Source organism: Balaenoptera borealis (genome assembly GCF_965194805.1).
Source record: "Balaenoptera borealis genome assembly, chromosome: 18".
In the NCBI taxonomy this organism is placed as follows: Eukaryota; Metazoa; Chordata; class Mammalia; order Artiodactyla; family Balaenopteridae; genus Balaenoptera; species Balaenoptera borealis.
In genome coordinates, this window is record NC_138877.1 from 50,017,678 (window position 1) to 50,044,018 (window position 26,341).

Consider the following 26,341-nt stretch of genomic DNA (forward strand, 5'->3'; position numbering starts at 1 on the left):
GACCAACTGCACTTTTCATCAGGGGCACATGAGAAGCCCCAAATACAGTCTCTTTCCTTTCCTTTCTGAGTAGAAACAGCAACAGACAGCCGAGAAGGACATAGGTCTATTTGTCCTTGCCAGGGACAGGGCAAAGAAGCCATAGGGTTGGGAGTTGAGAGCGGCTTAAAGGGACCAAGCAAAGCTGGAGAGCAAGCTGAGAAGGCAGCTCACAGCCAAGATGCTGAGATGCTCAGAAAAGCCTGCACACTCCCAGCCTGGCTGGCACCAAACTCAGTTGATCTGCTGATGGTTCTGTTTAGTGATGCAACCTGTAGTTCTTTACTCTAATAAAATCCCAAATAATTGAAATGGCATGTCTATGCAGGAGCCTTCCATACATTAACTTGGCCCCTTCTGTGGATACACCTAAACTATCTAGGCATACAAAGAACTAAAGCAAAAATGTTTCAACAGAAGATCAGAGAAAAAAATAACACTAAAAAAAGGGACCTTTGAAAATGGGTAAACTAACTCTTATCCACCCTTACGCCCCTTCATTTTTATGGATGATAAAAAAACGAGGCTGAGGAGAGAGATTAGTGATTTGTTCAAGGTCATCCAGTTTATCAGTATCTCAGTTAATTTAAGCCATCTCATTCCTAGATTGAATCCCACTGAAGTATGGATCATATTGTATATGCTTTTGTGAACCATACTTGGCTACCCCTGGACTCAATCAGTACCAGAAAACCAGTGCCATTCCAAAGTATATACTCAGGGGCTTCCCTGGTGGCGCAGTGGTTGAGAATCTGCCTGCCCATGCAGGGGACACGGGTTCGAGCCCTGGTCTGGGAAGATCCCACATGCCGCGGAGCAACTAGGCCCGTGAGCCACAACTACTGAGCCTACGCATCTGGAGCCTGTGCTCCGCAACGAGAGAGGCCACGATGGTGAGAGGCCCGCACACCATGATAAAGAGTAGTCCTCACTTGCCACAACTAGAGAAAGCCCTCGCACAGAAACGAAGACCCAACACAGCCAAAAATAAAATTAATTAATTAAAAAAAAAAAGAGAGATAAACTCTTAAAAAAAAGAAAAAAAAAGTATATACTCAGACTGGGCCAATCCATTCATTGTTCATTTGGTCTGAATTTGCCCCAGGAGGTTAAGGCTGGAAGCGCCAGAGGCCCCAGGAACTCCTATGTGTGAAATCCTCATTGGTCCCATTGTCTTCTTTGGTCTTTTAGCCTCCACAGCCTTCCACAAGTACCTCTCACATTTTAAGCTCTGCCCATGCAGCTTCTGACCCTGTTGAGCAGTCTAGCTGGAGAATCAGACATTCTCTTAGATTTTTAATAATAATAATAATAATAAACCTGAAAATCACAGTGGCTTACTCAACAACAATCATGTATTTCTCACTTATTGGTCTGCAGGTCATCTGGGGCTCTGCTTGTCTCCACTCCACGTGTCTTCTCATTCTGGACATTGGCTGAAAGTGTGACCCCCACCTAGATACCCTGTTCTCATGGCCGATAGCAAAAACAAAAGGATGAACTAAACCGCACAGCATGTATAAGTTGCTGTTTGAAAGGACACACGTCCACTCATATTCTATCAGCCAAAGAAAGTCATATGGCCCATCCTGACTACGGAACAGGAAAACACCATCTACTTGGCATCATGGCAAGGGTGGGGATGTGTTATACTCTTACAGGGGAAGGAGCAGACAATTGGAAACAATAATGTAACATACCACAGTATCATAATATTGGTATGTGAATGAAGCATTCTTGAAGCATAAAAAAAGCAACCAGCTTTGCCTACAGCAGATCAATTAAAGAGGCTGAAAGAAATAAAAACACAGTCCGAAGGCCTTTGCGGGATGACTAGGAATTTTCCAGTCATAGAAGGATGCAAAATCATTCTAGAAAGAACACTATAAGCATTAGCATGAAAGCACTAAATAGCATATTACATTCAGAAAACTGTGAATAATCTTACAAGAATGAATCACGTTTGTTTTACAAGTGTCTTCCTTTCACCTTAGCTAGATCACAAGATTCTTCAGAGTGTAAAACACATACACATGCACACATGATTCAAGAGGACAGCATGGGGAAAAAGTAAGGTTTAGGAGATGATGTTTACCTAGATTTCCTAGGACTTTCTCAAACTTCTGAGATATGACATAGTGGCTAAATGTTCAAAACACCACAGAGTAACTAGGGCTGGGAATATGGGCATAAGTCAGCCAAAACTTGGCTCTAAAATCTCTGAAAGGCAGTGAGAGATAAACTATAAGTTACACGAGTTGTTAAGTTCAGAATGTAAAAGCGAACCACAACAGGGTTCTTGTTCCAGGTAATATGGAGTAAGCGCTCACCGCCCTGTCTCTGACACTGAATGCAGCCATAAAAGCTGGACAGAATGCAAGGAAGAGCTGTTTAAAGGCTCTGGAATGTAGCAGGTATATTAGGAAAGCAGACCAAAATCCAAAGTATTGACGAACTGTTGGTGAGTTCAGCGCTGTTTTTCTCCAGTTGTTCCAGCCAGGACTTAGAAGAAACAGAGGCGAGGGCATTAATGAGGACTGGGATAGCCCCAGAAGAAGCCCACGACTGAGGCTCAAGGAATGAGAAAGAGGTCTACCGACACCAATAGCAGCAGCACCTGGAACAGCAGGCAACTAAAACTCTGTGGAAGGGGACACTTCTTCCCTGATCAGAGGAGCTCCAGTCCCAAGAGAATGGGTGAACCCCTGATGCTTTTTCTCTCTCCCTGTCCTTTCACCTCTTGGCCACAGACATGGGCACAATCATAGGAGTACATGGCAATGTGAGGTAAATAAAGTCTTAAGTTTCTGGCCAAAATATTGAAAAGAGTATCCAAAGAACTGGAATGTACCAGGGAGATCACTGAGAGGGAAGAACTCAGGAAACTGATCCCATAAAGCAGTTTATGACCACTGAGACTCACCGTGAGCTGCACATGTGTGGACTGAATCCTAAACACCATAGTGAAGACTCTGAGAACTGAATCAAGGTATAGAATACCACCCAGGTTAGACCACCACCCGGGTCCTGGAAATGGCCACTGGGTAACACACATGTGAAATAGAACTAAATAGTACCAAAAGGGCTTTGAAGATGAAAGAACATTGAAACCACAGCCAATAGAAGATTGGTGGAAATGTGCAGGCTGAGCCCAGCTGGACTGATTGCCTGCTGAAAGAAAAATATCAACACCCTCCATTGGATTTAAACAATATGTACAGTTTCATAATATTCAAAATGTCCAGTATACAATCCAAATTAACTCAATATATTGAAAAACAGGAAAATCTTAATTTACATGGGAAAAGAAAACAAATAGATGTCACTACCAAGGTGACACACATGTTGAAATTGTCTGACAAAGACTTTAAAGCAGCTACTATAAAAAATGTACCAACAAGCAATTGCAAGCACAGTTGAAATAACTGGAGAGCTAGAAAGTTTTGGCAAAGAATCAGAAGATTGAAAGAAGAACCAAGGAGAAATTTTAGGACTGAAAAAAATATAATAACCAAAGTAAAAAAAAAAAGCATACTATATGGGCTTAATAGCAAAATGGAAATGACAGAGGACAGATTCAATGAACTTGAAAATAGATCAATAGAAATTATCCAATCTGAAAAACACAGAGGAACATTTTGTTTTTTTTTAATGAACAGAGCTTCAGGGACCTATGAGATAATATCAGAAGATCTAATATTTATGTCATCAGAAGCCCAGAGTAAAAGGAAAGAGCATAATGCTGACAAAATATTTGAAAAAATAATGGATGAAAACTTCCTAAATTTGATGGAATACAGAAAGTGCAGTGAATCCCAAATACAATAAATTCATGTCCAGACGTATTACGATCAAGCTGACGAAAACTAAACACAAAGAAAATATCTTGAAAACATCCAGAGAAAAATAATGCATTGTTTATACAAGAACAATGATTTTAATTCCTGTGTATTTCTCACTAGAAACCATGGAGGCCAGAAGAAAGTGGAACAACATTTATAGAATACTCCGCTCAGCAATAGCAGAATACACATTGTTTTCAAATGTCCACAGATACACCAAGATACACATATCTTGGACCATTAAAAAATCCTCAACAAATTTAAAAGAATTGAATTCCAGAAAATGAATCTTCAGATTTAAATGGTTGCACTGGTGAATTCTACCAAACATTTGAAAAAGAAATAACATCAATTCTACACAATCTTTTCCAGAGAACATAAGAAAAGGAAACACCTCCAAGTCATTTTATGAAGCCAGCATCACTCTCATACCATAACCAAACAAAGACTGAACAAGAAAGATAACCACAGAATAAACCACAAATGCAAAAATCCTTAACAAAGTATCAGCAAGTCAAATCCAGGAATATATAAAAAGTATGACCCATCACAACAAATGCAAAGCTGGTTTAATATATGAAAATCAGTCAATGTATCCACCATATTTTAACACTCTAAAGAAGAAAAGCCACATGATCATATAAATTGATGCAGAGAAAACATGTGACAAAATCCAGTATCCATTCATGATAAAAACTCTAAGCAACCTAGGAACAGAAGAGAACTTCCTCAGCCTGATAAAAGACATCTACAACCCACAGCTAACATCACACTGAAGAGTGAAAGACTGAATACTTTCCTCCTAAGGTAAGGAACAACACAGGAAGTCCATCTCACCTCCTCTATTCAAAATTGTACTGGCATTCTTAGTCAGAACAATAAGGCAAGAACAAGAACAAAAATGCATACACACTGGAAAGGAAGAAATAAAACTCTCTCTTTTGATATATGGCATGATTGTCTGCCTAGAAAATCCCAAGTAATCTACAATAAATCTCCTAAGACAAATAAGTGAGTTTGGCAAGGATGTAGGATACAAAGTCAAAACACCAAAATCAATTATATTTATATCACTAATGAACAAGCAGAAACTGAAATTTTTTAAAATACCATTTATATTAGCTCCAAAAGATAAAATATTTAGGTATAAATCTAAACAAACACATGCAGAATTTGTATGCTGAAAATTACAAAATGATGAAAGAAGATCTTTATAAATCGAGTCACCTCACGTTTGTGGATTTGAAGACACCATATTATTAAGATGCCATTTCTCCCACAAAATGATCTATAGGTTTAACTCAATCTTAATCAAAGTCTTTGCAGGATTTTTGGTAGATACAGACAAGCTAATTCTAAAATTTATATGGAAGGCAAAGGCACTGAAATAGTCAAGGCAATTTTCAAAACTAAGAATAAAGTTGAAGTAATCTCACCACCCCATTTTAAGTCTTACTATAAAGTTATGGTATCAAAACAGTGTAATATTGGAAAAAGGATAGACATATAGATTAATAGAACAGAATAGACCGTGCAGAAATAGACTCATGCAAATATAGCAAATATGGCCAGTTCATATTCAGAGCTATTTAACAAAGGAATAGCCTTTTCAACAAATGGTACAGAGCAATTGGTCATCCATAAGCAAAAGAAAGAAAGAAAAAAGAAGGACCTCAACCAAAACATTACCCCTTATGTAAAAATTAACTGAAATGAATGTCAGACCTAAATATAGATGCAAAATTATAAAACATTCAGAGAAAAACAGGAGAAAACTTATGACAAACATTTCCTATGGTGAAGGCAAAAAATTGGCAAAAGTTCGTAGATATAAAAGAAAAAAAATAATAAATTGGACCCAATCAGAATTAAGAAGGTTTACTCTGTGAAAGACACTGTTAAAAGAAAGAAAGACAAAGTATAGACTGGGAGAAAATATTTGCAAATCACATATTCAACAAAGACCTTTTATCCAAAATACACAAAGAAATCTCAAAACTCAACAGTAAGAAAATAACCCAGTCTTTAAAAAATGAGCAAGAGATTTGAACACTTCACAAAAGAGTATATACAGAAGGCAGTTAAGTGCCTGATAAGATATACAATATCATTAGCCATTAGGGAAACACAAATTAAAACTATGATGAGATACTATAACATATCTATTAGAATGTCCAAAGCAATTACTGACAATACTAAGGGTTGGCAAGCATGCAGAGCAACCGGAACTCTCATACATCACTGGTGGGAATGTAAAACAGCACCCCTGCTCTGGAAAGCAGTTGGCAGTTTATTACAAAGGTACACATAGACTTACTGTATGATCCCATATTCTCACTTGTAGTTATTTCCCCTGAGTTACAAAAACTTATACACACCCCCACCCACAACAGTACATGAATGATCACAGCAGCTTTATGTATAATAAATAAAACCTGAAACAACCCAAACACCTTTCAATGGGTGAGAAGATAATGTTACATTCATATGATGGAATACTACCCAGCGATAAAAAGAAATAAATTAATGATACAACAACTTGGATGATCTCAAAGGCATTATGTTAAATGAAAGAAGCCATTCTCAAAAGGTTACATATTGTATGATCCTATTTTTATGATATTGTCAAAAAGACAAAACTGTAGTGATTGACAACAGATCAGTGGCTAGGGATTAGGGGGAGGGAGAAAGTATGACTACAAAATGAAAGCACAAGGGAGTTTTTTGGTGTGATGAAACTGTTCTGTATCCTGTTGTGGTGATGGTTACCTGAAGGTAGACATATGTTAAAATTCTACTACACACCTACTGACTGTACATTCTACTGACTCTATGCCCCCCAAAAAGTTAATTTTACCATATGTTAACTTAAAAATAAAAAGATTTTAAATACTGATAAAATGCTTCTGGTCTTAGTACTAAGTCCTATGAGAAATTTCTCCCATCCTAATGAATGTAGTGTAATGAATACCAAATACCTATGTAATCATTTATTCATTTGTTTATTCATTCACTAAACAAACACTGAACACTTACTATTTTTCTAGACACTCTACCACTCACCAGATTTAGCAGTAAGTAACAGAAGACCTTAGTTTGAGACATCTAATGCAGACTGACAAGCACAATCACAAAACCCAATTTGTAAAAGCAATCCTACATGAGCCAAAATGATACAATCCAGGTACTCAACTATCCTGCTCTGACTTAAATTTAGCATAGATTTTAGAAAGCATAGTGGAATAAATGGGTCACAACATGTAAGTATTAGTTCTCTAAACGGAGCTTTTAACGAACAGTAAGTGGCAGAGAGTTTGAGATAATACTCAGTAAGTACCTAAAGTGCAATATTTTATCTTTTCAGTTAAATCCAGAGCCACTTGTCTTCTGAGTCAGCCCAGCTGGGGGTGGAACTTCCATTCTTTTACAGAAGCTGAGAAGTCTGATAATTGCTTCAGTCCTAATAGAAAGACACACTGCCTCAGCCCAGAGAGGCTGGAGGAGGCACAGATGGGAAAGGTCATGAAAAATCTCCATAAGGGACTCGTAGAAAGTGTAACCTTGAACGATGTAAATTTTTGATATATCCTACAGAACGTACTGTATCAAATGATTAACCATAAACCAATATTGAGGGAATTGACCACCAAAAATTATTATTTGGGTTTTAATATAGTTACTTTTTAGCTCTTTCATGAGTTAAAAGAGAAGACCACTTGCTGTAAACTGAATTAGGTGTTCCCAGAATTCATATGCTGGAACCCTAACCCCCATTGTGATGGTATTTGGAGATGGGTCTTTGGAAGATAATTAGGTTTAGATGAGGTCATGAGGGTGGGACCTCCATGATGGGATTAGTGCCCTTAGAAGGAGACCAGAGAGCTTGTGCTCATTCGCATTCTCCCTCCCTCCCTCTCTCTCTCAGTCTCTCTCTCTCTATCTCTCTCTGCCCTACCAACCCCAATGTGAGGACACAGCAAGAAAGAAGTCAGGAAGAGTGTTCTCACCAGAATTTCACTATGTTGGCATGTTAATCTTAGACTTTCAGTCTCCAGAACTGAGAAATAAATTTCTGTTGTTTGACCTACCTGGTCTATGGTATTTTGTTATGTCAACCTGAGCAGACTAACATACCACTCCTAAGTCATGATAATAGTGAAAATCATTATAATTGCTAAAATATATTGAGTGCTTAATATACGACATATTATCTCACTCAATCCTCACAACATCCCTGTGATTTTGGTACTATCATCATCCATTTCACAAATAGCTAAACACCTTTTCGAAAGTTACACTGCTAGTAATAGTAGCTGGACTACTAAAAATAGATTCAAGGCATAGCTCTAGTTTACCCACTGCAAACTGGTGTAAGAACTATCCAAAATCTTTACTACTGACCTTGCATAAAGTGCAAATTCTAAATAACTGTCAACACCTGGGTGGGACTGGTGTCTATGGAGATCATATTGATAATCCATAAACTATTCCTATCAACGACAACCACAATTAACCTTCTACTACTCCCAGAAGATTTCTCCAAGGTAATAAAGTGTATAACTAAAGACGTTAATGGAATACACTATGCTTAAATCTTTCCTCTTGTTGAATAACCGAACTTTGTCAACGGCCTCCAGCCAAAATCTACCAGGAGAAACACCTCTGTATTTAAACATTAGACTTATTGCTCATTGTAATAAGGGAGACACACACCATGGAGAGCCATGGGATGTCTCAGTAAGAGGATATTAAAAAGAACTTACTACAGTTATCAGGCTTGGGTTAGGCGACTTTGGAGAAGTTTCAGGATGTGAAGCAATGCTTTCAGGAAACAGGAGAAATTCTAAAACCATATTTTATAGACAAGAAGGGGAGTGTAGAGTGAGGCTAAAGCTGTGATCAGGAAAGAAGCAGCAGTTACTCATATTATGCAAGATTGGGGAATGTGTGGTATTTTGTGTTTTGCACATAACCCTGTTCTGTTTGTGTGTAGACAAGATTACAGAGTGGTCTCCTTTTGTGCCTCACTTCATCTCATGGTCACAGAGTGGCCTTGCCTGATGCTGGTACTTTGTGAGATAGACAAATACAAGGCCTTGCTGTGAGTTTCTCAAGGGCAGCTCCTAGAAACACCAACACCCAGCTGATAGTGTCAGGCCAGTTCTTAGGTATCAAAGGCTACTTTTCCCTTTCTCAGCTTAAACCTTTCCTTCTCTTCTCATAAAATATAGGCCTAGGAGAAGGAAGTCTGCAGTATGCCAATTAGGTAATTGGCATTGAGCTGCTTTTCAGATGGAACAGCTAAGAAACTAATTAGCCTATAATTTTAAGGAAATAGTGCTGTCCTTTACAAAAATGAGTTAGATCACTCCCTGAGTCAACAAGCTATATATTATGTAGCAGTGGGTGTCCTTTCAAAAATAACAAAATCCCTTTTAGCCTTCTTCCTTGTCGTTGAGATTATAAAACCATTTTTCATTTTATTCAAATGCATCGAAATGTTTTCTTAGTGTCCATCAATTCTTTCCAAGGCAAAAAGGGAAAGAGGTCACGGAGGCTAAGGGAGCAGTTAGATTTTAGTAGAGGGGCTTTCCCAGTGGTAAATACAAGTAGCTTGCTCCAATAGAAAGAGTTCGGGTTTTGGAGTTAGATTGTATTTGTCCAAACATCAACTCCACCACTTTGCATACATGACCTTGAGCTTGTTGCTTTAACTTTCTGTAGAATAGAAATATTATTTACATCTTCCATCATAAGTTAAAATAACTGAGATAAAAAAATAAGAAAACACTCTGTAATCTCTCAAAGCATTCTAAATACTAGTCAATATTATTATTACATATATAAATATTGTGATATTAATTAAAAGTTCATCAATAATGTCTTAAAAATAAGGATACTGATATAAAAAATAAACTGATCATGTTAGGCAATCCTTGCAAATTAGGCAAAGGATGTTTTTGAGTTCTAAAACTCCTCTAAAATTCCAAGCAAGTTTACTTAAGATGTTTACCTCCAGAAAGTTAAAAAGATTCTCCAAGGGTCATGGCACCTACTATCTAGCTGGCTCAAAGCCAGCAATGTAAAATAAATGACACAGTATCACATTGATTTATTATTTCACCTTATAAAAAATATTCCAGTCCTCAGGATTCTGAGGGCATGTAATTTTCAAAGAAGAATAAATCATGAGACTAAGTTGAAATTAAAGGCACAGAAAATGGTTAGATTCTGAGACAGAGGGTTGGACAAACAGTTCAATCAACATGCCTGTATAAACAGGGAGTTGAACTTAGGAGTCTCTCCCTGCTTTTGAATGTGCAAAGCTCTTAAGGATGGAAAGAAACAACTCAAGGAATAAACAATAGATTTGAAGGAACACGTGACGAGCAAGGTCGAAATGGGATTCATTGGGCTTTGCTGAGGAGGCACAAAGAGAACATGTGGAAATTGGTGGAGCTTGGGACAAAAGATTCCACTGTGAAGAGACTGAAGATTGAAGCCAAGTCAGGATGCAGAGATGGCCCAGCCAGAAGTCCAGGCCATTGCTAACAACCAGACACACCATGGGTGCAGAAACAGAGCCCATAATCCACCCAGTCTCCACTCACGTGAGTGGTGCTTGTACCAAAGAGCTAGTTCTCCTCCCCACTGGAGTTCAGAGAGGACCTCTCCTTGACAGCCGCTAGAATTGATCAATAGCTATTGACCAGCCAGCATGAGCAACATCCATCAGAGCCCCAAGTCTCTGCTTGGTCTTTATCAACCTCACTTCTATGTAAAATCCCCTTGTCCCAAGAAACTCATAAGCCCAGATCTGTATGGGGCTGGGAAGTGTGACATCTCGTGAAGTGGTCAAGGTGCAACAGAAAGCACACATATTAGCTGAAACTGAACATATCCAGCTTAAGAGCCCCCTCTCCAAGTAAATGTGTACGTAAAACTAGTGAGAGAAAAGATAGAATCCCTATTGTCCTCCAATTTACTGAGCCCCTTGATGAAGAAGTCAAGAGTTTTATCATTTAAAAAGACAGAGCATAATGGAGTGGACTTTCGATCACCTTTGGCTGATAATTAATTTTTACGGACAGATACATGCATGATTGACTGTCCCGTGTTGATTCTACCACTCCTCATTGTGCATCAGCAGTGCAGTGTTGGGGATTGACCCTACTCCAGAGTTTGTACTAAGCAGTCTTTGCCAATAATGGAAATTTCTTCACTCACACAAGCATCAAGAAGCCAGGCGTAGGCCAACAAATCATGGCATTTCCCCGGAAACAGACATCAGTTCAGGAAGAGGCATGTGACTCAAATCAGGTCAATGAGACATCAGGGGCCAATTTCCAGAGAGAGAGAGTTACAGGAGGAAATTCCTTCTCTCTTTTCTGCTGAAATGGCTGAAAAAGCAGGTAGCATCATTTGCTACTAGCAGTTCCTCTATGATTGTCAGGGATTCAGCTTCAGCATGAAGTCTACACTGTGAACAGCAGATGAAATGGAAAGAATCTGGATCCTTTATGACACCCTGAGCTGCCGGCTCAACCAGACCTGAGGCCTGCCCTGCTTCTGTTAAATGACGCTATATATTTCCTCAACATTTAAGCCAATGAAGTCAAGTTTCTGTCACTCTTGACCAAAAGCAAATTAATTGATACATATGGCTCTGATGCTGGTTTAAGGGAATATCATATTTTGAGGTTCTAGAGACCAAGCCACTTCCTATACATAGAGCCAATTTCCACCTAGAAATGTGTCCTGCTCTGACATTCTTTTAGGGTGACGGCTTGTCACTCAGGTTAAAAACCAAAAAATTGGAAGGGCTCAGGAAAGGATCAGAGTTAAAACACCCTTTCGTGACTTTGTAGCAAAGAGACCAAGTGAATAAAGGCATTTTTTTTCTGGAAGCAAGGCATGAAATGTAATCGGGAAGCCAGAAAATGAAGAATTCGGCTAAAGGTGCTCTTTTGGGAATGAAGCTAAGGTTAGCCATAGCAGGAAAATCCTAATATTATTAGGTTGGCCAAAAAATTAGTTCGGGTTTTCCATATGATGGTACCAAAAACCCGAACGAACTTTTTGGCCAACTATATATATATATGTTGGCTGTAATTTTCTGCTTATAATTTCTGTATTTTATAACTTTGTTTGCCCTTAGTATTTAAAAAAGTCCTTTTGAAAGCTCTAGTCTGTCTGCTGTTCTGTGAGAAAAATCAAAGTCCTTTTAAGGGATTGAGTGTATCCCTAATGGTACAAGGAATCAGAGTGAGAGGACGCTCAGATAAAACAGACCAGTTAGGGCACTTGATGCTGACTCCTCTCCTTTGGAGATTCTCTTCCAGGGCTTGACCCAAGAGGTCCTAGGTTTTATTTTGCTGATGAACATCATGTCCCCTGCATCGTGGTGACCTTGTGGCTGTGTTGGATTATAAATGGACCAAACTCAGCATCTCGGCTGAGCAATCACATTGGTGACAGACACATAGTCCTGTGTAGTGTTTCCTCACCTTAGAAATGTTCACTGTCCAGGGTGCTCATAAAAGCCTCAGGTACCACCAACATCCCGTGTGCAGTAGGAACCCACTTCCTTCCAAGTGGCACATGCAGCCTGAAAACTGAAGTTTCCCCGAATCAGTACCAGCACACCACTTTACAGACGTTAAGACCCTGCCCATCCATTTTAGAGCACCTTGCAGATTCTCATTTCAACAGAAAATCAATATATGGAAAGTAATTCATGTATAAGCACAGTCAGCAGTGCACAAAAGCAGAGACTAGTAAAGTAAGCTTTTTTTTTTTTTTTTTACTATTTGGAGTAAAACAATAAGTTACGGCAATTTTTTCTCCCAATCACTCAGCAAAAGAAAATACAGTTTTAGTACGTCCACCTTTACTGGATGGTTATAGATCTATTTGACTTTAATGCCTTTCTTGGAGTAATTTTAATCTGTTATATGAATGCACCAGGCTTACTTACTAAAAAAAAGCTTTAGAATCATTTCACTGGGAACACAACAAAGTTCCTGAAAGAAAACAGACCTAAGAAACAAAATACCATACAAATTCTGAACAATGTAATTAATGTTTTTTAATTCAGTTGCATTTTTCTGCATGTCCCCAAGCAATTGCACACATTATCAGTTGCTTCTTGTGCAATTTTAATTCAGAGTGATGAAAATATTTTTGAATTGTAAATATATTAAAAAAAACCCATTAGATTACTGTCTTGCTTTTGCAATTTATTTGAATCCCACATATGTGCTTTATTTTTTTAAATTGTGCCATAGTATAAAATATCTTTGGTTTTTGCCCTTAAGTTTTACTCCATGGTTCTATGATTTATTGTTTTGAAGTTAGAAATCACTCAAGAGAGACACAACAGCACTCTTCTTAGAATGTCCCAGCTATGAACTCTATTTGAATGTTATCAATATTATATAATGTTTTTGAGTTCTTTAAAAAATTAGAAAGTCTAAAACATCAAAAGGGAATCTCTTAGATATGCACCACATGTCACCTCTTTGTTTAAAAATGGAAAGCTAGTCTCTGGAGCAGGAATTTGTGGTGACACTGGATCTATGCTTCCGGTTACTGTTATTTTCAATATTGCTCAGAAATTTGGTTCATAAGGCACTAAAGTATAGGACACCATGAGACACACTTTCAGCACAGCAAGCAGTTATAGGGTTTCACCATGCAACTTGCAATAGCCTTACTGTGCAATGAGAAATACATTTCCACCCACCGTGCTGAAATTGTTGCCAGTAGGACCGCACTCAGAATACAGTATAACTGAAAACAGTAAAATACACCATCTGTGGTTGGGCAGGTAAAGCACAAAGACAGTAGAGGATCTGAGAGATCAGTTAATTTGGACAAGGGAGACTACCTAAGTGAGCTCATTTAAATTCTAAGATGGATCTAGGAACTAGTTTCCCTATTGGTCAAATTAATCGTATAATTGTCAGATATTGTTTGGGATCGTAGGCAGTTCTGTTTGCATAAGGTGCAAATGAATGTGATTCAGATACCTGGTTTTTCTGATTTACTAACATTACTAAGATGGTCTGTGAACAGTGAATGGGGTAGTTTAATTTCCTCAGACTTCTTAAACCATTCATTATACGAAAACTAACAAACCCAGCCAACAGTCATTAGTCACATCTCATTCCTTGAGAAATGTTCAGATTTGATGAATGTATTCATGCATCTATGTATTCTTCCCACAAACATGTAGTGGGACCTTCTGAACAAGGCACTGTGCTGGGAACTGTGGGTCATCGTGGGAAGAGGCAGGCACTGAGCCTGCTGTCCTGTGGCTGTCCACCGGAGCAGGAAGAACATAAAGCAGGTGCCTATTTATTTCATTCTATTTCTATAGGAATTAAAGCATTACCTTCAGAGCCAGGTTTACTTGGAGCACAATCTGAGCTCAAACAGCAAACATCCACCACTTGTGTGCCTTTGCCGAGTCAATTTCTCTGACTATTGGTTCTCTTATATGTCAAAAGGGAAGAGTAATACCTACCTTGCAGAGATTTTTTAGGAATCAGATAATCTTGTAAAATGCCAAGGAAAGTGCTCAAATGACTATTCTTATTCAAATGACGACAACCAGAATGATGAGGATGTGATAGTGACAAGTTGCAAATGAACAAGGAAGTTAATTAGAATTTTAAACAACTAGAGTTGACCACTGCCTTCTATCTATGGCTTGAAATCAATATTCTAGCGCTAAACACCAATGGAAATATATCCCAACTTAAAGCCTACCTTTTAGGAATTCATGCTTTAAATTAAGATCTTGTGCCCTATTTAAATACAAAGACAGGGAAGAAAGAACATGCATAGATATTTTCAGTCATTAACATCTTACGATGACTTATTTTATTATATCTTAAGTGGAGAACCTGCTGCACAAGGTTTTCAGTTATGGGTAAGAGGAAGGGTGGGTCCAGAGAACAGGGCATTGCTATCACATATACATGGGACCTACACAGTCAGGAGTATGAAGAGCCAGCATATGTAGCCAAAGAGGGGAAATAGGGAAGGAGAAACAGCAACAAGTGGGAAGATGGGAAATTTTTAAATAATTGGTAACACATGACAAGGACTATTCTAAAAACCTTGCACGCACATCTCACACGGTGTGTCGGGGAGGGAGAAATTTTCCTTTACTTTCCTAGGTTCTTCGGGCTGGTCTAAGAATTAAATTGACATGACACAGATTAACAGGAGAAAATCAAACAAAGGTTTAATACCATGTATACATGGGAGAGACCCAGGAAACCTGAGTAATTTGCCAAAAAGGCCAAAACCCTCACCTCAAATACCATCTTCAACTAAAGACAAAAGAGGATGCTGGGGGTAGTGTTTTGGAACCTCAAAAGGGAGGAAGGCAATTCACATGAAGATGGAAAAGACTATATTTGGTAAATAAATGTTTGCTGGGTCATGCAGAGACAACAGGACACAGAGTGGACTCTGGTCTCTAGCGTTTCCCCCACTGCACCTAGCCCACACTCTGCAGCTATCTCAGCAAAGCTCTATTCCAGGAACAGGCCCTCTATACAAATTCTTTTAGACAGCTATGGGAAAGGTCAAAGTTTCTTCCTGGGCCTTGAATTTTTTCCACTCCAAATAATCCGCATGCCAAGGAGGCATTTAGGGGTTGCAAGCTTTGCTCCCCTACAGATGTTTACAAACAATCTTATTAGGTAAGCACTAGTCATACTCCCAGTTTACAGATGAGAAATTTGAAACAAAGAGCTGCTAAATAACTTCCCCAATATGCACAGGTAATGTGAACAGCAAAGCCAAGATTCACACTCGAGCAGCCTGACTCCAGAGCCCTTTTATTTTTTAAATTTTTATTGGAGTATAGTTGCTTTACAATGTTGTGTTAGTTTCTGCTGTACAGCAAAGTGAATCAGTTATATGTATGCATATATCCACTCTTTTTTTAGATTTCCTTCCCATTTAGGTCACCACAGAGCACAACTACTGTCCTACACAGGCTGATTCAGGTCTTTAGTCACATGACTAATTTGAACTTGCATGATGAACTTGCATGGTGACATTTAGCAAATGTATTAGTAGTTAGGGTTCTCCTGAAATGCAGAACTAATGGGATGGATATATATATATTTATAGGATTTATTATGAGTCCTTGGCTCATGCAATTATAGAGGCTGAGAAGTCCCAAGACATGCCTGCCATCTGCAAGTTGGAGATTCAGGAAAGCCAGTGGTATAGTTCCAATTCAAACTTGAAGGCCTGAGAACCAGGGGAGCCAATGGTGTAAGTCCTAGTCTGAGTCTGAAGACCTGAGAACCAGAAGACCAATGCCTAAAGGCAGAAGAGGATGGAGGTCCCAGCTAGAGCAGAGAGCAAATTCACCCTTCCTCTGCCTTTCTGTTCTACTCAGACACTCAGCGAATTGAATGATGCCCCCGTGCACTGGGGAGGGCCATCTACTTCACTCAGTCTACTGATTCAAATGTTAATCTCTTCCTAAAATGCCCGCATAGATACTCCAGAAATAATGTTTTACCACCTAGCTGGGTTTATCCCTTAGCCAAGGCAAGTTGACACATAAAATTAACCATCACAGCCAAGATTCTCAAAGTTCTTTGTATGTATAAGTCCACCCTCTGAATCAATGAGAAGACCCATTTTTACACTGAGAACTTCGTGAGGGTGCAACACAAAGGGTGGTAAAATAGAAATAAGACCAAGGGATTCTGTGTCCTAATATTTTTATGGAGAACATCTGAAGACGGTACTATATATGATGACACATAAGTGAGGCATTTTGGAAGCTCTTCATTAGGAAGGGACAATTGCTTACCTTTGGGCACAGCTGTCAGAGTGCAGTAAAGAGTGCTTCTCTGAGACGAGCCCAGACATTGATACTTAACAAAACAAGGCTCCCAAGTCTATCCACTTGGTAATAAATGAAGTAGGAACACTACAACCTACCAATTTATTTTCTGGCAGTAAATGCAGCTTGGGGTTGTATTTGACATTGGAGGTCCAAACCTCAGCAAGAATTTCTATGGTGCAGAAATTTGGGAACATGGGCAGAGGGAGAAGGAACAGGGAGCATGTGAAATTTCTTGGCTAAAAACAGGAACATCTTGTGGTGTGGGAATTGAATCTTTTCTCCCTATTATAATAGTTCTCAGGGGCTTTCCTGAGTTAAAAGTAAAATGAATTCGCACCCTGAAGACCAATATGTCCATTTTAATTTCTGGCTTTAGCTTGGGACAACTTATGTCTTATTACTAATGTTCCTCTTTGCCTTAGAGTAAGTTCAAGTGGCAGAAATGGGATGCCAGCTCCCTTATTGAGGAGGATTGCAGAATGAAGGACAGGATCAAAGGCGGGGAGAGGTCTCTTCCCTCCCCACGGACCAACATTGTCTTTTAATTTCTATCAGTGTTATGACTTTGGAGGAGGGTATAGAATCAAGAAGAAAGAATGAGGAAGCTGGCACTTGCAAAATGACTTCCAGACCTATTAAAACATCAAAGCCAAAATATTCCCCCCAGGAATGAACTTCAGATGATAGTTTAAGAGAAGACATACCAAGGAATATTTTATTTCATATTCACAGAGCCTAAGCTTCCCATCTCCACAGTATTCTCTGTTTTTATGTGTTTTAACAGCTTGTAATGTCTTCAAATAAAAAGAGTAAAAATGTAAGCATGTGGCTAAGCTATATGTATACACAATTCTTAATCATTCAGTATCACTCTAGTCTTATCCAATACGGACAGGATAAAAGTTGAAGTCATCATGCAAATTAAAATAGAGAAAGAGTGCTTTTACCGGATTGCTCTTTACAGAGATCTTTTTTTACTTTTACAAAAATGTTTCCAACCACTGGAACACAAAAAGGTACACAAATACATAAAAGCATGAAAGGGGCTATGAACCTATTGTTAAGAGGAAATCTGCTTGTAGAAAAGCACACATGTCCTTTTAAGTGTACAGCTCTGCATGAATCGCTTTCATATAGAAAGAGCACAGTGATGCAGTTAAGAATCAAGCCTGACTTTAGTCAACTTTTTAATGCATAGTAAAGTTAATAGGATATGCAGTTTTGTGCTCTTAGTAACCTTATGAATGCTTTCCTGGAGTTTTTACATTAGAAAAGCCAGTGTTATCAAACATTGGAACTTTGGTGAGAGATTTTGCTACTTGAAGCCTGCTGATGCTTTCACGGGAATGGGGGAATGAATTTCCCATCTCTGTCAATATCGCCTTGAGAACAGAGCTGAAGGGTTTAAATGGACCCTCTCCAAGGATCCACTTGTGCCCTCTGCAGCTGGCAGTGGTAGGCGCCCATATAGGTCCCTTATTCTAAGGCTTGTAGAAAACATAAAAGCCAAGTTGCAGGAATACTCATGGTATAATATATTTGGTGTTATTGTCCCTAGATAGACACACACTGGTCAGACCGTGTGTACTGATGTTTCATGCAGGAAATATGGTGACCATATGTTCAGATTTCTATGTTTCACTAGTTCTATTTCCTCCCCCCACTTTCTTTAGCAGTTTATGGTTTCTTTTCATTGACAAATTGCCAGCTGTTAATTTATAAAACAGACTAAGTGTAAAGTAACCACAGTGAGGAAACCAAAACGAAGAAGACTAAAGCAAAGAAATAATTTTATCAAAATATCTCCCAACAGGGACTTCCCTGGCAGTCCAGTGGTTAAGACTTTGCCTTCCAATGCATGGGGTGTGGGTTCCATCCCTGGTTGGGGAGCTAAGATCTCACATGCCTCATGGCCAGAAAACCAAAACATAAAACAGAAGCAGTATTGTAACAAATTCAATAAAGACTTTAAAAATGGTCCACATCCAAAAAAAAAAAAAATATCTCCCATCGCAGAGGTATGATCTATCTTGGACCTTCATGATGTGAGACCCTAGAACACTCAAGGGGAATGAGAACGACTCAGAGGTGACCAGACTACTACGATGTTCTACCTTCTATGTTTGTTTGGTGAGGGTGGGAGGAGACTCATTCAATTTTCAAACAAGCCAGGCTCCTAAAAGAAGTACAAAGGAACTGATAATTTATTGAGCATTTTTAGAGAACACATTTTCTTACTCTGGCTTTATCAAAATAAAATGTCTTAAATTAGAAAACCTCAGGAAACTCCCAAATCCGCCCTAGTATCTAAGTGTCTAAACAGAATGTCACAAAGCTAGTAAGCAAGGATCTTTCCTTTGAGCTTCTTTCCCCCTCCTTCGACTCCTTAGACACAGCTCCCCCCAAGACTGCCCTTCTGTTAAGTGTGACATCAGCTAGAGGCACCCACAAAGGCCAGGTCACTGCCCTAATGGAGGATTATAGATTCTCTGTTCACGATAAAATACTTGCTTATTCTGACTCACTAAAACATCATTTATTTGCCTAAATCCCACCCCCTTAACCTGAGTAAAGACTTGATCTTATAGTAAAAAAGATAGAGCACTTTCCATATCCTAAGGAATTATCTCCTTGCGTCTAGCTTTCCTACCTAAGAATGTGTGCTTGAAAGAAGATGAACGGAGTGAGGAAATGGAATAGAATTCGCAGAAGTAACCTTTGGCAGCTGTGCTTGGAATAGGGCAGGAGAGGTGCTATAGTGGTGCTACTCACTAGTAACTCATCAATTCTCAGAGTAGAGGGATGGAGGAGAAACCACCCTCCCTGCTTCCAGGCTACTTTCTATCCTTACTCCCTCTCCAGGCTCACAAGGTGCTTTGATGACTGGCTTGTCTTCCCAAGGGGCTTGATGATTGGGGTAGTGCCCTGAGTGGGGGACATAAGCACTGGAAAGGGATGGTCCCCTTTCCCAGGCTTAATTTCTTCTTCTAGTCGCCATGACAGGCTGATGGTGCTTTGGTTGCTGTCAGTCCATTTCTGAGAGTCTCTTGGTCTCTAGAAATACTGGTAATGCCAAGGTCCTGGATCTGCAGGGATGAGGATCAGATCTGACCTCAGTATCGTCACCAAGGCCAGGTTACCCTAAAGAAGAGAAGCCTATTGATGAAGAGTCAGTCAATCAGTGATACACTTTGGCCTCACAGAACACTTCTGTTCGAAGGTTAACAAACTATACTCAATCAACCTCTTTTAGTCATTTCTTTCCCAGGTTTATCCTTTCTTCCTTTGACCCTCTATGCTACTCACCATTCCCCTAACATGCCAAGAACATTCATATCACTATCCTTTCCTCAAATTGTTCCTTCTGTTTAAAATTCTTTATGACTAACTCTACCCAAAATGTCAGGGGAAGAGAGATTTTGAGGATAATTCTGATGGTGCCTAATTTAGATGAATGGAAGGATAGTGGTGCCATTAAGTGAACTGAGATGCAGACACAGGGTGAAGGGAGGGAAGGGGATATTGGAGATGAATTTTGGGACCTGTTGTCTTTAGAGTACCTATGAAACGTTCCAGAAGAGAGAGATGTAGCATATATTTCAGGCAGAGATTGGGCATGGAAATAATACATGAGAATCATCAAAACAACGTGGTGATAGATGAAGAGATTTCCAGAGGAAGGGTAGTAGAGGGGGAAAATAAACAAGAAGAATGAGAATACTGCCTTGGTAAGTGTATGAATATAGAGCACACAAAAAAAGTAAACACTATAATAAAATCCACAAAAAAGGAAGAAAGCAGATAACTAGGAGAACCGGAAGACTTCATGGCCACAGAATCCAAGGGAGGATTGAAAGAGGAAGATTACCAGTGTCGAGTACTATCAAGATGCCAAGCAACAGGAGAACTAAAGAAAAGTCATTTGATATGGTAATTAAGAGATCATGTAAACCTTGAGTGGGAGGCAGCCTGGGTAACTCTGGAGTGGGACTGCCCGGGTTTGCATCCTAGCTGCACCTTTTGCTTGCTCTGTGATGTTGGGCAGGTTATTTATTCTCTCTCTGCCTCAGCTTCCACATCTATTAAATGGAGATAAGGACAGCACCTACTTCAGAGAGTGGACATGAAAATCACATGAGTTAACATATTTAAAGCACTGAGACCACTGCCTGATGCAAGCTTTATGTGAATGTTTGCTGCTACAATTTATTATTATAAGATTCCAAGGAATCAGAGAGCAATACATATATAGCACAATAAAATAATCTTTGAAGAAGCATGGCAATAAATTGAAGGGGCAAATAGGGCAACATCTTAAGTAACAGAAGGATGAGTATAGGCACTTTTCCTTTTGATTCCCCCCTACAACAATACAAAGAGTAGGAGAAAAGAATATGAAATTCATGGAGAGTTACAGTATAAATACTAGTAACATGGAAACCAAAGTCAAGTACTGGAAAACTCCACGAAAGTCCTTATGGGCACTCCTACTCTGACTTTCTTTAAAACATGAAGTCAACACTTTGCTTTCTGATTTACTTAAGGTCTATTTTTATTTCTGCCAACTCTGCAATTGTATACCTTGGTTAATTAAGTATTTATCAAGTTTAATGCTTAGCCTCATTGTCCCTAACATGGCTTCAAGAAGTAAATGTTGGTTTAAAATAAATTTATTAATAAATTAATCACTCTTTTCAAAGAAATATTACAGAATAACTAATCTAAACAACACATATCATTCCTTTAAGTAAGAACAAATTATACGTCCCCAAATAATTTTGCCTTAACTCTGGCCATCAATCTTCTCTCATGATTAGTAAAGAAAATGGTTCTTCTAATTATATAAATCCTTACATCTATGAGTAAAACGTGGGAAATAAAGTAAGAATTTATTATAAGGAATGCTTTTGTAAATTGAAAAATGACTATTATGTTTTCGTTCTCCTAGCATTTGACAGCATTCTGCTGATACAGTATTTCGTTGTATTCTTATTCCTTATCCTTACAAAGGCTTCCATTCACATCAAAAGTATGTTGAAGGCCCCGACCTTGACCATGAAAGTTCTCTTTGTCTTCATGATTACAGCTGGTGAACCTTAACTAGCCACCTGTTACCAATTATTTTAATTAGCATCGTAGAATATTTTGGCCTGTTCAATAGAAGCTTTTGAGTAGGGTTTGGTTGGAATTTTTTGTTTTGTCCCTTTTCGTTTTTTGGAAGCAAGAGAAACTAAGGTAACAGGAAACGATTTTTAACTTACAAGTAAATTAATGTCACATTTGGAAAACAAAACAACCAGGATTTTCACAAGCAAGTTACCAACTGACCAAATCATTACCAGCATAGAGCCAGCAGGTATATTAGATGCTGTAAGTTATGGTTTGCCAAGTTATCTGCAAGATGCTCCACCAATCATTCTATCAAAGAACCTTAGTCCCACAGTGGGCTCCCCTTGTAAAGGGTATTTTTCATCAACAGTGAGGAGCAGAAGTGAACATTCACCTGACTGGACAGGTATTAAGCATGGGAAAGAGGACTTCCAGTGGTAGGAAAACTACATCCAAGAAAAATCCCAGCAGTCAACTCTGCCAAGGGAGAGCAAAACCAGGAGTCTGGGAGGATCCCTAGTAAAGATCTCAAGCATACAACTTCCTTTAGACACATCACTTTCAATCTATACGTTTCTCTTGTTATCTAGAACAGTAGAGTTTATTCATAACTTGACATTTTCTATCATTTTATGACTATTAAATTTGTAAATTACAATGGATTTCTCATATGGGCAACCTAATTACTGGACTAAAAAAAATAAAACCTTAGAAACGTGTGCCCTCCTTAGAAAGAAATTCCTGTTCTTCTGTGGCTCATTATATATGGTTATGGACTATTTTCCAAAAACGTTTATGCTTCAGGTTTTATTTCCCCAGAATTATGCTGCATGTGACACCAAGTCCTGTGTGGTCTTAAGGAGAAGCTGCCCCATGGTTGCCCTGGTGAGGGGTAACCCCAGCTGCTGCCTGCATATCCTGGTTTGGGGATATGCAAACCTGATTCTTGCTATGTGTACTGGCCACAGACCTGAAAGGGTCATCTACCTTCTAAGAGACTGCTGTGCCTCACTGCAGGATGTTTAATTCTATGGATAAATTGACTTTAAAATGCTGATTAAGCCAATTCCAGAAAATTAAAAACTAGCATTGGTTTAGATTAGATCGAGCATCAATAGAAAACACCCTGCTGCCCAGGATCACTGGCAAACTTGCCAACTGATGTGATTTTGTTGCAGGGGGCGGGGGGAGGGTAGTCATCCTGACTGCTGCTCACCAGTTGTCTGAATAGTTGACATGGATGTGTAGAGTTTCCTCCTTGCTCTTCAAGCCTGTGACTCCTAACTCCACAATTAGACACAACAAGAACTTTGAAGGACACTTCATAAACCATATCCTATTCTCCATCAACTGCCAGGGTTGATCTAAGCGTTACTTTTGGGTTAGTGTTTACTGCCATTTTTGATTGTCTTTCATTCCATGACCCAGCTGATGAGTCAGTAGAAATCTCACAAATAAATACTTTAACACTAGAATGTCTGTTGCCAAATTCAGCAAAGAATATTGAACAACTGCTTAATGTTTCCTACAGTAAGCTGTCACACAACAATCATTTTAAAAAGGTAAGAGGGAAAAGAGGACTGCCGAGTGAAATTCTGTTCCTTGATGCAGAAGAGACACTAATAACTTACCAGAAAAGTGTTCAATTCATACACAAGTAACTCAAATTCCTTTAAATAAATACACATGTCAAATTTGTTACTTTTTTATCTTAACAATGATACCCTGGAAATAATCTTTCGAATCAAGAAACACCAGCAATTTGAAGTATGCCAACTAAATCTAGATTTCTGACTAAATTTATTAGGCCTTATTACCAGACTACAGCAAATAGCAATGTATGTTTTACATTAATGAGATATTAAGAAAACAGTTTACGTGTGCATTGTTATGGTGTATCATATTCAACCATAAATGTGGCGTCAAAAAGCTTCATAGTCAATATATATCATAACAAAAAATTCCATCCCATCATCGAATCTCTAGTACTTATATTAACCTTCCTAGTTCAAGTATGCCTGTGTTCTCAATGAAAGAGAAGTTGATAAAATGGACTAATATATAATATTTTAAGTGTTTCTCCTATCTTTTAAAGAAATGTATTTTGGCTAAAGCTATTCCTCTGTCAAACTCATTACCTATATTGAATTTTACTACAGGATTCGTTCCTATTTGACTTATAGAGATGCTGAAATTTGGACAATATCTTCAGGAAGTCCATAAAGGAAAAAAACTATGTAACTGATGTTAATCTTCATGATATAAATAAAGGCAGCCATAATCATTATGACCTATAAATAGCCATGGACGATGACTAGGATACCTATCAGTAAGCTTTCTCATTAATGGCATCAATATGTTTTATCTACTATAAATGTAGAGAAAACAAAGATAGGTCCTCGATCACTGAGGGGCTGATACCCCATTGAGAATACAAAATAAAATATGCCTTGATTGTACAACAAAAATAACAGAAGACAAGGAGTGTTCTTTCATATAATTCTAGCCTTGGCCCTTCCTCGATATGATTTTAGCCTAATACTTAATCTTGGCCAGATTCATATTCTGCAAATGGGGAGATTAGAATGAATTCTTGCTTAGAGCACTCATAGCTCTAAAATGTCAATGAGTTCAGGTTAAACAAAAACATAAATACCTTAACAAGGCAGTTTATGCTAAGCGTTGAATAACTACAAGTTATCAGGTACCAAGGAGGTTCAGAGTAGGTATCAGTCACTGCAGGCTGGCCAGGGGAAGACACACACAAGCATTGCAGAGAGGCTAGGCTTGAATGATTGCAGCTGGTTGGGGTCACTCAGAACCAGAACTGGTCTACTGAGATGAGGTGGTGCAGAGTCTCGGAGCAGATTCTGGGGACCAAGGGCAAGGCCAGCTGAGCAGAAACAAGTTACTTGAGGCTGAATCGTCAGCCCTTAAACCTAATTTGACCATGGTCAGGCTATGTCCAGGTACTGGGATCAGGCTCATTGTGCTGAGGGGACCAATTACACCAGCCGAGGGGAAAGAAGAATTACAGAAGCTGAGACCAAGCAGTTCTTAAGAGGTTGTTTCCTTCACATTATGTTGACTTCATAAGTTACTGGTGCATAATTTTAAACCGGATATAAACAAAAAGCCAAATTCTATTTCACAATAGAGCATATAACTTTCACTTTCTGTTGAAACAGTTACACTGGATTCTTCTTATTAAGTAAAGGATAAAAATACATCGTCCAAAAAAAAAAAAATACATCGTCCAGGGAAAATAGTGATATAGAAATTAAAGGATCTAAGGAAATAGGCATGTATGTATTCCTTTTCCAAGCCCAAATAATACCCTGAGAAGCTGAGAATATGAATATCAGTTTCAATCCAAGGATTCTGCATGTATAGATTTCATCAGGATTTCTGGGTCTCTAACCATATCAGGTCAGCTCCCACATGCCCAAGCTCCTGCCCAAGGATGAGGGTTGAAGATTTCCATGCTGCTTGCTCAACCCAGCCTCTCAGTTAATCAGCAAGCCCTGCCATGTACAGGAGCTTTAGTCCCACCCCTAGTCTGGCTGCCCTGTGGATGTTATCCAGTTTGTCCCACGTGAGCCTTTGAAGATCTCTTTGCTCTCAAGCTGCCAGCTTATGTCTGAGCCCTACCATGTGTGCCCCATTCGTGTGATAGGACTTCTCTTGTTCCTATTTGTTCCTTGAGTTCCCCCACTGACTCTTAAATTTTGTCCTAATTCCAACCTGCTTGTCTGGGGCCACGATTAACTAATCTGTGGCAATTTCGTATTTTTAGGAACGCTGATATAAAAGACTAGAAGTTTCCAATTAAAACGTCTCCATTGCTTACAGGGATGGTTGCTGTCGATATATTTATTCTGGCACTCCCAGGAAGCCCCTTTAGCAGGGCTCAATGGTGGCTTCAGCTGCCCCTTAACAGCACAGCAAATTCTTGAATTGTCCCTTAACTCCCAGAAACTTCCGGGATCTGTTTCCCCTGCTAGACATAGTCTGTCCCCCAAATCTGATTGTCAGCAGCTCTTGTAGGGAAGGGGAAATTAACTGTTATTTAAGAATTGTTCTAGATCCCAGTGTGGCTCTCTTAGCATAAACTCTAGAGATGAGTTCATAGCACTCTGTACTGTGTTAGTTTTTTTTACTGCTATATAAAAATTACCATAAATTTAGTGACTTAAAACAACATCTAGGGGCTTCCCTGGTGGCGCAGTGGTTGAGAATCTGCCTGCTAATGCAGGAGACACGGGTTCGAGCCCTGGTCTGGGAGGATCCCACGTGCCGCGGAGTGACTGGGCCCGTGAGCCACAATTGCTGAGCCTGTGCTCTGCAACGGGAAAGGCCGCGACGGTGAGGGGCCTGCGCACCGCGATGAGGAGTGGCTCCCGCTTGCCGCAACTGGAGAAAGCCCTCGCACAGAAACGAAGACCCAACACAGGCAAAAATAAAT

The 26,341-nt window shown here is 39.1% G+C and overlaps 1 protein-coding gene across 1 annotated transcript in view; it reads right to left on the minus strand.

The window, feature by feature from the left end:
• The window catches only part of LOC309615922 (uncharacterized protein), a gene marked incomplete at its 5' end in the record, with an annotated part of 457,881 nt that overhangs the window by 133,010 nt on the left and 298,530 nt on the right, over nt 1-26,341 (minus strand). The window contains one exon of the mRNA XM_082366012.1: nt 12,389-12,496. The remainder of the gene's footprint in view (nt 1-12,388; nt 12,497-26,341) is intronic.